The sequence below is a fragment of the Artemia sp. Qi Xiang Cuo genome, chromosome 10, assembly GCF_049724085.1.
Source record: "Artemia sp. Qi Xiang Cuo chromosome 10, ASM4972408v1, whole genome shotgun sequence".
Lineage (NCBI taxonomy): Eukaryota > Metazoa > Arthropoda > Branchiopoda > Anostraca > Artemiidae > Artemia > Artemia sp. Qi Xiang Cuo.
Genome location: NC_142803.1, coordinates 75,499,002 through 75,512,559, shown reverse-complemented (window position 1 = coordinate 75,512,559; position 13,558 = coordinate 75,499,002). Strand labels below are relative to the sequence as shown.

Sequence of the window (13,558 nt, the reverse complement as noted above, 5' to 3'; positions counted from 1 at the left end):
GGCCTGTGAGTGACCTAAAATTAGAAAAGGCCTAGTGTTGCTTACATATAGCGCAGGGATCTTCATACGTATAAAATAGGCCTACAACAAATTCCAAAATTCCAAAATACTGTACTAGGGGGTCATTGAGGCTCTAGATCTCATAGCCTACAACATATTTATTAGTAAATGTTTTCTTGTTCATATCATTGACCTAAAAATAAATTGAACATACCACCATATACCATTTTTTATGCTCTTTCTGAATATAATAACTGTAAAATCCAATTGTAAGCCCTTTTAGGACCCATGAAAATCATAATGTAATTCTATATTTTTTTTCATTATTTTACAAAAATGGGTTATAGCATTTTTTTTTAAGAATTACATTTCCATTTTGTTTAAGTTGTACAATTAATAAGTATTGACTTACCAAGATTAAGTTGATTTAAAAAATCGAAACAAATCTGCCATGTTTTCTTCTTGTTCTGTTAGGCTGCTTAAAACTACCATTTCACCTATATGTTGGAAAATATCAGCCAACAGAAGAAGCATGGCAGATGAAAGATTTTTGGAATATTTTTTGTTCAGCTTAATCATGACTAATCAAAGCGTTTGAATTATATAACTTTAGAAAATAGATTTATAATCAAATAGTAGAGTAAAGGTACTGACGATTTGACAGTTTTTGTAAAAAACCATTTTTTTGCTCCAGAAGTTCTAATTTAAAGACTTTTGGTTTGAAAAGGGTTTTAGTACCTAGGAAAACCTTCTAGGGAAATAAATGTTTGATTAGAAGTTTTAAAAGAGAAGGGTAAACAACTCCAATTTTACAAAATTAGAGCATTTTCTCCTACAAATTTTACACAACAAAAAAGTTGCCTGTTCTTGACGCAAGTCAGAACCCATTTGACGCGTGTTGAAATACTTGGGGAATACCTGTGGGTGGAACCTGGTGTATTTGACACAATTCGAAATACTTGGGGAATATCTGTGAGTGGAACCTGGTCTTATTGAACCTGGTGTTATATTCTTGTGTCCTGGTTTCTCCACAACTTCATTTAATGCATAAAACACTTCAAAAAGTAAAATTAATAAATCTAATAAAATTTATTCAAGTATACAGCAGTTAGTAAAACAAAATTGGTTAATCACAAGGAGTGTGATATTGTGACCTAGATCACATAAATCTTCTTTTTTCTAAATGTTGCATATATGCCACAGGCATAGCATCTCTAAACACTATCGGGAATGGCCCACGTCCTATCAGTTTTAATGGCCCAGCAAAGATTTGTTCAATGTTGAGAGTGCAAATATCATCAGCATTTGGCCATTTCAAAGTGTGATCAGCAATTCTAATCCACATGAAAATTTATAGTTTTGACTGTCCTTTGCTAGGAAAGTCCAGAATCCTACTAAAAAAACATGACATCTTGCTTTTTTTGTTGCTAAAGAAAATGGCATATTATTTGTCATGCTGGGGTTCAACTTCCCACCAAAATTTGAGAATTTTTTTTAGTTTCATTGATAAGTGCTAAGGAAAGGGAAAAATGACTTCCATATGAACCTCTGCAGTTTTTTGCAGTAGTGGGCACCCATAAATTTGACAGCTTTATTTTTGTCAGTGGACCCTGGAATTTTGACACCTATTATTTCTCATTTGTTTTACATGTTCAGTGAAATTTTGAAAGAGCCACCTATATTTTGACAGGGCCTGTTGCTGTCTGTCAAAAATTTCTACAAGGTTACTACAAGATATTTGAAAAAGAAATAAATCAGTTTATAGAAACCATTGTTTACATTTGAATTTGACTAAAGGAACATTTTTAGTGCTCCTGTTATTCCACTACATTAAACAAGAATTTTGACAATGTAATATTTCTTGCCATTTTAATTTAACTTTATCAAGAAAAAGCTAATGTGACTAGAATTCAGATAAAATCTGTTGTATCTTGATGCATTGGTGCTAATCCCAACTTTTTTTTTCAAATAAATAACCAAGCAACACCAGTTTGAACATTGCATACCTGAAAAATTGTTGGGAGCTTATTTCTTGTCAAAAAAAGGACACTGACTAAATTAAATGTTCTTTTCTTATCTGGGTGTACCAGATATTGTGTCAACGTTTCCCAATGTTGAAATACAAAAATAGCTTCAAGAGATGGCACTCCAAGTTATGGCTAAGCAGAGTTACTCTGTTTTGAAGGAAAAATTCAAGAGCAGTTCCAAAATTGCACTGTCAAATCATTGGTACTTTTACCCTATGTTTGAAATCCAAGGTTTAAGCCTTTGTTATACCCAAAACTAGAAATTTTTTGGTCATTTTCAAGGGTTCAAAAAATGCTTAAATTTTAATTTGCAAGAGAAGCAATTATCATATTTGTGGAGAAGATAAAAAACGGCATTGAGTGTTATATTTGCATTATTTGTAAGTCAAAATATAAATAGCTAAATATTAACCATTTTCTAGACTTCAACATATCTTCCTAGGGGTCATTGAGGCTCTAGATCCATTCCTGATTATTTCATCTAGCCTACCTAACACAACTAATCCTACTTTTTTAGACAGAAAAAAGTCCCTAGGATAGAATTTTACCAGTCAATGGTCAAAAGGTTTAGTCCTAGATTACATGAGAAATATTAGCCTATTGTTGTTTTTAACAGTCTTTATTTGGCAGTAAGAACAAAGTGATGATGGAAAAAAGGTGTCAAATAGTAGATAACATTTTGCAGTCCATATTAGTGACTTACAAATAAATTGGACATATCATTCATTGACTGTTTTATTCCATGAAAAATATTAAAGTCAGCAGAAGAAGATTTAGCCACAGAAAAGTTGTACAGCCTTCTTTTCAATTTTTGTTGCTTTGTTGAGATATCATTAACATGGGGGATAAGCCTCTCTTTTTGACACTCCCTTGTTTCTATTCTGCCAATAAATTTTGGATTTCTATTTTAAAGGCCCATAATACCTCATATAATAACAATGAGCAGTTAGTATAACTTATAGCCCTTACCCTGAAAAGCAGGAGGGGGGGCATTTGCAAAACCTGGAATTATAGTTATTGGGCCTTCAGTCTATTTTAAACAATTTGGCTATCTAGACAAAAGTGCATTCTTTTGTTACAACGCCAAGAATAGTCACAATTTAAATGTCCATTGTGATTAAGACATTCTAGGCCAAAAATAAAAGTGATCAAACTATTTTTTTAGCTTTCTTCCTGCAATGAAAAGTTCACTTTTGTATGGTAGAACATATCCACAATTTATTGGCAGAACAGAAACCAGGGAGTTTCAAAAAGAGGGGCTAATCCCCAATGATAATGCTATGTCAAGAAAACATCAAAAACAGTAAAGAAGGCTGTACTGTCTACTTTTCCATGGCTAATCTTCTTCCATCATCATTAATATTTTTGATATTTTGTTGAAAATACATTCTTGAACATTTGGCTACAAGGAAGAAGAAACAGCATATTATTCCTAAATTTATTAATGAGACTTTCTTTTATCCAACTTAATTGTGGATAATCAGTGCTTGTGGATTATATAACATTAACAAAAAAGATTTATAATGAAACAGTAAGTTTTAACCAGATGTTTTAAACCTTTTTATACCCAAAAACTAGAACTATTTTTGTCATTTTCAAGATCTCAAAAAGTACTTAAATTTGAATTTCTGATATAAGCAATTATTATATTCATAAATAGCATGAAAAAAGGCATCAAAAGGTATATTCATTATATTTGTAAGACAATAATATGAACTGCAAAATTTACCAAGTATTGCACCCCATTTGTCATTCGTTGATACCCACTCTTTGACTATTGGGAAAATTTAGATTCTAATCTTACATAAAATGGTACTATCCAATCTCCTTATAATTAAAAATACTTTTGCCATCTAGCTGGAAAATTTTGCCCATCCCTATTGGAGAAATCTATATTTGCCAGCTAGTTGCCAAGATATGTTTCTCCAGCAAAACTCTTATTTTCCAACCAGTTGACTAGCAATTTCTCCCCACCAACACTTAATTATGCCAACTAGCTGGAAAGAAACATTGTCTCAGAAAATGATTCATTTTCCAACTTGTTGACTAATAACTTATCCCCAGCAATACTTAATTTTGCCAACTAGCTGGAAACAAACATTGCCCTAGAAAACAATTTATTTTCCAACTAGCTGACTAATAACTTCTCCTCAGCAACACTGAAATTTGCCAACTAGCTGGAAACAAACATTGTCCCAGAAAACAATTTATTTTTCAACTAGTTGACTAGTAACTTCTCTCCAACAAAACTTTATTTTGTCAATGGGTTTTCACTCTGGCCTATTTATTATAGGCTGGGCTATTTGAAACTGTGAGTGCACACATCACTAAGAATAGAAGGGTAAATTATTCAAATTTCCAAATAATGGTAATATTTTAGTTTAGCAGCACTTCTTAAAAAACATGATATTATAATAAAATAAAAATAACAATGTTCTCATTTCATGTTTTTTTTTTCAATATATTAGTTTTCATCTAGACAACAAAGTAAACTTCCCTCTCTAATGATGCCATCGTTATATACAAACCTAAAATAAAATTCCAAAAAGTGGATGACAATTTGCCAGATGTTTACCAAAGAAACTGCCTAAAGATTGTTCTGGGTTTCTGCCTGACTGACAATATTTCAAACAGTGGGCTGTACAAAAAATGTAGTTCAATCCTGATTTCTAGGTCCATAATGAAAGAAAGGTTGGGATGGCTTGGGCACATTCTGCAGAAGAAGGATGACAAATTGACACAGATCCGCCTGTTTGGCCAGCTGTATAGGGCTAAAAGGAAAGCAGTTTGTCCTTGTCTGGGGTGAGAGGATGTCTTAAAAAAAGATTAAGGGAAATGGGAACTTCCAGCCAGGGGAGACATTACGGTAAATTTCTACCAAATCATATTATTGACTTACACATAAAGTGAATATACTATTCAATGCCCTTTTTTATGCTGATTACAAATATAGTAATAATTTCTATTGGAAATGAATTTCAGCCTCCCCCCCCCCTATATATGCCAAATCAGGGTATATATTTTGGTAAAGTTCTACAAAATCATATTATTGAGTTAGGTATAAAGTGAATACACCATTCAATGCCTTTTTTTATGCTGATTACAAATATAATAATCATTTCTATTGAAAATGAATTTCAGCCCCCCCCCCTATAGGCTATACCTAACCTAACCCTGAATTGGCATATATAGGGGGGGGGGTGAAATTCATTTCCAATAGAAATAATTATTATATTCATAATCAGCATAAAAAAGGCATCAAATGGCGTATTCACTTTTGTCTTAACTCAATTTTATAGAACTTTACCACTATTTCTACAACCTAACCTAACCCTGAATTGGCATATATAGGAGGGGCTGAAATTCATTTCCAATAGAAATTATTATTATATTTGTAATCAGCATAAAAAAGGCATAAAATGGTGTATTCACTTCATTCCTAACTCAATAATATGATTTGGAAGAAATTTACCGACATTACTAATTGGAAAATGAATTCTTTTCTGGGGTAATGTTTGTTTCCAGCTAATTGGCAAAATTAAGCTTTGCTGGGGAGAAGTTACTAGTCAACAAGTTGGAAAATGAATTGTTTTCTGGGGCAAAGTTTTTTTTCCAGCTAGTTGGCAAAATTAAGTTTTGCTGGGGAGATGTTATTAGTCAACTAGCTGGAAAAATTCAGTTTTTTCTTGGGAGAAGTTATTAGTCAACTAGATGGAAAATTAAAGTTTTGCTGGATGCTGGGGAAACATTTATTGTCAACTAGTTGACAAATTTAAGTAATGCTGGGGAGAAGTTATGGTAAAAATTTAGAATTGTGACTTCTGATAAGGAAACATGTTAAGAAAACAATTCTTACTTTAAAATATGTATAAATATTCTAGTTAACATATTATCCAAGGGGAGAACCTTTATCATCAAGTCTTTCCTCTTTTATCCTCCTTTTTCCAGACTTAAAAGAAAAAAAAACTACAATTCTTCCACACTCTAGAGGCGTTCACAAACACGTGTGTCTAGCAAGAATCACATGCAGGGTTTCCACTCTCGAAAGTTAAAATTCGGGGACAAGTCTTAAAAATTCGGGGAGTTTTCGGGGACACGTCTTCAAGATTCGAGGATTTTTCGGGGAAAAAACAAAATGGAATTTCGTTGCGAAAATTAGGGAGCCAAAATTGGTTTTGGCTTCGTTTTCAGGCTCAAGTAGGGCTTGTATCTGCGTATTAAATCAAGCCTTTTACAAAAAAGGTTTTAGAGACAGAGCCCGGGATTGGAACCCATATTTGTAAACACTTATTGCTGATATTGCGGCTAAAACTTCAAAATTGTTTTTTAAAAAAAGAAGAAAAATAGTGAATACATGTGAACTGTAAATACCAGTAGCAATTTTTTATTAAGTCATTAATCTCAATAACGCATGAATATTATTTAAAAACTACCAGAAATTTATCATAAAAAAAACAAGTTATTTCAACGGGAAGTAAGAAGCAACATTCAAACTTAAAACGAACAAAACTAATAATTACATAAAAGAGAGTGCCTCCTCTTCAACACCTCACACTTTATGCTGAAATTTTATTTCCTTCCCAGTTTTTGAAAATAGACTTTTGTAACACTATGTTTGTTTGATTGGAACAATAAAAAGCTTTTTTCAAAAGTACTAAAAACTTTAGCGTAAAGAGAGAGGTGTTGAGGGGGAAGCCACCCCCCTTTTATACGTGATAATTTCTTAATATACGTGAAAACAAAAACAAATATTGTTTTCGGTCTCTAGATATGTAAATTAAATACACGAATTCAACCTATAAGTACGGGGTCTTATTAAAACTTAAAACTAACAAGATGTAAATTAATCAAGTAAATTTAAATTGAAATTAAAAAGAGACTTTTAACGAAAATTAAAACATTGTTGGTTTTTCATGCTGCTTCTAAGGACTTGGGTGTTAAACTTTACACACCGAATGAAACAAAAATTTAAATGGTAAGAATTTCTAGCAAAAAGATCAATTTTTTTAATATATTATGCGTTCAATTATTATGTATTAAACATTAATACAGCATGTCCAAAACCAAAATAGGAAGAGAAAACCAAACTTAAACTTTCGATTTGGTTTTCAAAACAATTCTCTTTCTTTAGAAGTTCAATTTCAAAATACAGAACCTAACTGAGCATTCCGTTAAACAACTTCAAGTATAATTCTTGGCTGATTTTGTCGAGAAACTTGACCACGAATGATGTAAATGTAAGACTCTCATAGCGCTTGGAATACTGCATTCAAAATTATTTAATATAAAGAAAAGAAAGTGATACGTTTGTGAACATATAAAGAACCGTCTATAATTAAATTGAATCGGTATGGTTCTTATGCAAAGTAACACAAAAGACGAACATTAACGAACAAGAGAGTAGTGGAAAATTATGGTATGTAAAGTAATATTTGCTCGGAATAGTCACTAGGAGTTGAACCATGGTTGAGTGATTTCGGGGATTCGGGGAAAAATAAATTTTTTCGGGGAGACACAGATTTTGGGGGAAATCCCCGAAAATGCAGGCATAGTGGAAGCCCTGATACCATGTCTAGACTTGTGTCTAGCCAGAATCCAATGTCTAGGCAACGACTGTTCACGAGTAAAATTCGGTGCTTAGCTAGACACGCTGGAAAAGGCGCTAGGCTAGACATTGAGTTCTAGCCTCTACAACTCAATGTCTAGGATTTTCGATAACAACCAATTAGAATGTGTCAAGATCCGCTATTTTCATCATTTTTGTTTATATTTGTAAACTGAAATTTAATTTTTGTTTTCTCATTAATTGTTTTTTTCATTTCAGGCAAATATATAACACCAGAAATAATAATGAAGCACACTAAAGTAATTGTTTTGCTTATCTCATTCATTAGCTTGTGACAGTAAAAATAGGGATTGTAATATTTGAAAGTTTTGCCCGCATAAGCTCTGTTGATTGGCTAGAAATGACACTTTGAAACTAAATTTGTAGTTTTAGCTAAGCACCGAATTTTACATGTGAACGGTCGTTGCCTAGACATTGGATTCTGGCTAGATACGTGTCTAAACATGGTATTCTAGCTAGAAATGCTTGTGAACGCCGCTTAAACGATTCCTGTCATTTGTAACACAGTTTAGTTCAGAGAGATATGACCCTGGTTGGACCAGGGATTGGGATACAGCCACAACTAGTGATTTTTATGTTTAGAAAGATATACCCAATGGTAAGCAGGCAATGGTCTTGTTTCTTCATAGACTATACTATAAATTCACTGATGGGGCTACATCATGGCTGCTGATAAGAGATCATTGCCTTTTTCGATTTTCAATATACTTGAATCCAATAAAGCAGACAACAAACGAACCAAAGGCTATTCAAAACAAATCCAGTTCAAAATATTTCCGCATGTTAAGCTTATAAATGTGCTGTGTAAGGCTGCCTCCTGTTAAAATAAAAATCACTAGATTTCACTAATTTTTTTGTTTATTTAGTTATTTTCTTCAATAATCTAGTGATTTATATGCTAATTTACTAATTTTTTCTTTAGAGAATAGAAAAAAATCACTAAAACCAGTGGTAAATCACTAGGAATGGCATTCAATGCTGCGGTGGGGTCTATTTACAGTATTTCCAAATACCTGCTTTGAGATAGACACCAGTTTAGCGCGATAGTGAACCAGGAGCATTTTTCTAGCGAAAATTTGCTAGTATAGCAGTTTAAGAAAAAAAACGAAACCTTCACCATCAGAACCATGGATTCGTTTAAAAAACCCGAAAAAAACTGATTCTTTTTAGTCTTTCCTTCGATTTTGGGGAATATAAAAACTTCACTCCATACCATTCTCAATTTTTCTTTTCACCAAATTGTAAAAATTTTCCGACAAAAAAATATATTCATTCTATTTTATGTTGGTCCTCTTTATTAAATTTTGCCATTAAGTAAAGTAAATCCCTTCATATTTTTACCAACTAAACATGAAGAGAATGAGAGAGAAAGATAAGTATTTTGATTTATGACAGTTTCTTTTCTAGATTTACCATCTTTCTAAGAAAAACGTCACTTATTTAGCCGACGCCCCCGTTCTAGCATTACAACTTTCCGTGCATGTTGTCAAAAGACATCTTTATTTGCTGAATGTCACTTAGGCTTTCTCAACTGCTGTATATTTCTCAAAATGCTTCTCAACATTCCATGTCAATCTTATTTCTCCACTTACCATCTGATCAACGTGGCTACTCGTTTTACAATTATATCATAGCGACAGTCAGAGTGCACTAAAATATTCTATATATTTTGTCAGCATTAAGCCTATAGGACCATTGCTAAAAACCATTTGGTACATTGTTCTCGAAGACAAGATCAGCAAAAAAATGTAAATCAGGAGGATCGAAGTTTAACTAAACCAATTTTTCCCATTTGATCAATTTATTGAATGCCGTTCAGCAAACGGTTTTTGGCAATTATTTCATAAGTTCTGAATTTTCAGATACGAATTAACGGCAACAACATGTCAATTTAAAAGAAACAAAAATTTAATTAAAAAGCACTTTCCAAGAAAGCATTCATGAAAAGAAAATAAAGTAGTAACACAATCTTAAAGGAGTGAAATTAGCCAAACTTTCAGATACCAATTATTACGAAAAAGTGTTGTCAAACTTTACTGTTATGTCTTAAAAAGCCTAAAGGCTTCTTAGCACTACGAGATATACTATTATTGTTAAAAAATGATTTTAAAATTAAAAGTTTGGTGTTCTTGCATAGGTGAAACTCCTTTTTAACTGCAAAAACAGGAACAAAAGGAAAGTTCCAGCTTTGTAGCTTGACTTCAACCTTCACTGTTTAAAAATTACTTTTGATACTATTCTTTTGCCTTAGCCATGAAGGGAGAAAATGAAACAGCAAACTCAAACCGAAATTTATAACAAAAATAGCTCGTAAAAAGTGGTAAATCAGTAAACTAGCGGAAAAATGCTCTTTTTTCAGACTCAATTTTTTATTCATTATCCTAAGAATTTTTCTTTTAAGGTTTTATTATTCTAAGAGCATATTTTCATGTTGTTTCATATTATCTAGATATTTTGATGTGGTCTCATATTACACAGCAATTAAAAAACACATATTCGATCTTTTTGGACGCTTGAGCGTCAGGAATGCCATTCTCAGCATCAAAAACTACCGGTCGTAGATTTTCATGTTTTCCCCTTTGCCCCCATTTTTCATCCTGTTCCGCCAAGAGGATTCCTGGGGACTTTTGGAATATCGTACAGATTTTTTTTTTCTGCGAAATGGCGTAAAAATCATTTATATTGCAATTTTGTCCCAGATCGTCGATTTTTTACGTAGATTTACTGAACTATAATTCTACCGACCTAGGCGTTGAATCAAACCAGTAAAAACATCATATTTCTACCTGGGAACCGTTTTATTTGCTCCTGTAACTGTAAGTAAAATTCATCTGAATCATTAGTATCTCCGTAAGTCGGTTCTATAGGGGCGTATACTACTATAACTGATACCCTGAGCTTTTTAGTCATAAAATGAGCAATTAGTATTCTATTATTACTTATATTATTAATCCCTGCCTATGTACCCCATCCTTCCTGCCTGAGTAAACAAATTCTATATCACCTAATTTCATACTTCCTACTCCTGGTATATGAGTTTCTGAAACACCTAATAAATCCAGTTCGAATCGTCTGAATTTGTCAGTCAAAATGTCGATACGATAGTCATTTTTTAACGTTGTAACATTCCAAGTTTCGATTTTCATGTTCTTTAAATGTTACCTGCAATATAAGAGAAAGGATAAGATTTTATTTCTAAAAAATTGCTAATACAAGCCCAAGAGGGTCAAATTCACACCTTTCAGTCAAAAGGCACATAAAAAAAGCAAATATAAGTCAGAATTTGTTTTTGATCAAAATCTCAAAAAGGTAACAAAATGTGAAAACTCGCAGAATTAAGAAGGAATAAGCTAAAAAAAGGACAATTTAATCTTGTGACTAAAACCTATAAAAAACTACAAAAGGAAGAACGGAAGCTACAAATTTGCATATAAGAAATAGACAATTGTAAGGTAAAAAATAGGGGGGACTCACTTATTTAATATTTTACTATATACGGGACAAAAGTTCTTGTATGTGAGCAGACAATTTGATTGGGGGAAAGAGGAGGATTTTCGTTGAAACAGACCGCAAGAGGCGAATTCAAAGGGGGGAAAGTGACTAAGGAAAAAGTAATTTGTCCGGAGGTTATAGAAGGCGTTGTTGGCAAAATGCAAAGTTTTGTTCTCCTTTCTTTGAGCATGACCTGATTGGCTTTCCAAAGAAAAGAGATATAAAGGACTTCACCCTCACAAAAAATAATTCTTAGGCATTTTTTTGTTGACTGTCTCCATCCTTTCTGACAATTCCTAGGAAATAGAAGAATGCCAAATCAGACAGGCGTAGTCCCAATTTGGGCATAAAGAGGAAAGGTAAACTCTCAACTAATGCGATTTAGGAAATATTTTATTATTTAAGAAGATAAGGAAGGAAAATGGGGTATTTTACGCGTTTTAAAATATCTTGAATATGGTAATCCCATTTTTAGTCGCTTGAGATGGTAACACGCAGTAATTTCATAGTAGTAACTGATATTTCACGGGGGGGGGGGGGGGCATAAGACAGGTAATAGAAGAGGAGGCCTTAAGGACATTAATTGTCAAAATAATTGGCTATATTTCAGGAACGGCTACGTTTATTAAGTTACAGATTGCAAGGCATGCTGAGGAGGACCTAAAATTAAATCAAAGGACACAATGTTCAAACGGGTTGCCAAAAGGGCATACTTACAATATCTCAGGAACGGCTTAAGGCCAAGAGCTTATATATGTATCCTGGTTGTCAGAAGGGCGTCTGCCATATCTCACAAACGGATGACGGTGGAGTCGAAACTTCCAGGGCGCGGTCAGGAGGGTGGGAAATTAATTAAAAAGACACCATGTTCAAACAAATTGTCAAAAGGGTGTACTTCCAGTGCTATAGAAAGGCCAAGGTTACCATATCAAAACTTTCATGGAGTGTTGAGAAGCTTGATGAAATAAATTCAATGAAAAATCTGCATTCCAGTTGTTGAAATGGCATTTTTTCAATATCTCAGAAGTAGTAGAGTATAAGGTTGAAGGTTTAAGGAAATCCTATGAAGGATGTTCATGTAACTCAAAAGACACTGCATGGATCCTGGTCGCGTAAAACATGTATCAAATACTTGTATCAATTATATAAACTTAGCTTACTACGTAAATTAAGTAGTATCTTTTAGAGAATATTAGGGGGCAGGCTGTTAAACTAGATCCAAAGATACTAAGTGCAAAGGGTGAATCTGCAAATACTCGAAAATGGCTAATGGCAATAAGTCAAAATTTTCAGAGAATGTTAAGTGGGATATTAACTAAATTAAAAGAATAAATACATCTAGGTTATCTCAGGAATGGCTTAGGGCATTCAGCTGAAGATTACAGGGAAGTTGCGGTGAATGTTAAAGTAAATCAAAAGAAACTATGTAAAAAGGCATATCTGCAATATCTCAGGAACAGCTAATGGTATTTGGTTGAAGTTTTTAGGGAATAGCGACTTGGACCAAAAGGCATGGTTTTGAAAGGGTATATCTACAAATTCCTAAAAACGGCTAAGCGTCATGAATCGAAGTTTTAGGGAACGGCTAATGGCATTAGTTACGGAATTCAAGGAATGTTGAGGGTGCTTTTTGATAAAATGAAAAGGCACTATGTGCATCCAGGTTGTCAAAACCACGTACCAGCAATATCTTAAGAACGCCTTAAAGCATGAAGTTGAAACTTTCAAGGAGAGCTGCGGGAGATATTATACCAGATTAAAAGACAATTTATGCATCTAGGTTGCTAAAAGAATACATTTGTAATATCTCAGTAATGGCTAAAGATATCAAAGTGAAACTACCACGGATGGTTGAGGGTCGCCTTTTTCTAAAATCAGGCAATTTTTTCAGAATTGTAGCTTGATGAATTTTATGTATTTGGAATCATAGGCACTGCATTAGCCCTGCCTATGTAAAAAACGATGTGGGCATAATATATTATTGTTTTTTTTTTGGTTTTAGACCAGCGCACTTTGTACTGAAAGAGTTGTCGTACAAACTTCGAAAAGAGCTCATTTGATTGCAAATTGAAAGCCTTTACAGGGAAAAACATTTGAAAAAAATACATAAAAAAACAAAGAAAAAATATTTGAAAAAAAAAAAACTAATTCGATGTATTACTAAGTTGTTATGACAATTATAGCCACAAACCAATGAGGATACAGCTAGTGTTACAACAATTTTCATAAACTCCTGTATGCACTTTTCGATGTCTGTGAAAATTGCTAAAATCACACAAAATTTTCTACACACATAATATATGAAAGGTTTTTCACCTGTATGCCGTATTTAAGGTGTATTCAAACTCTAGACTTGCCAAAAACACTTCTAACACACATAACATTTATTGGGCTACTCATCCGTATACACTCT

At 33.1% G+C, this 13,558-nt stretch overlaps 2 protein-coding genes across 2 annotated transcripts in view; both read right to left on the bottom strand.

The window, feature by feature from the left end:
• The window catches only part of LOC148948177 (uncharacterized), a 96,751-nt gene extending 90,731 nt beyond the window's left edge, over positions 1-6,020 (bottom strand). The window contains exon 1 of the mRNA XM_089095730.1: positions 5,884-6,020. The gene's annotated coding sequence lies outside the window, so the exon portion shown is untranslated. The remainder of the gene's footprint in view (positions 1-5,883) is intronic.
• Positions 1-13,558, bottom strand: part of LOC148948176 (uncharacterized) — a 139,079-nt gene that overhangs the window by 31,203 nt on the left and 94,318 nt on the right. The window lies entirely within an intron of this gene.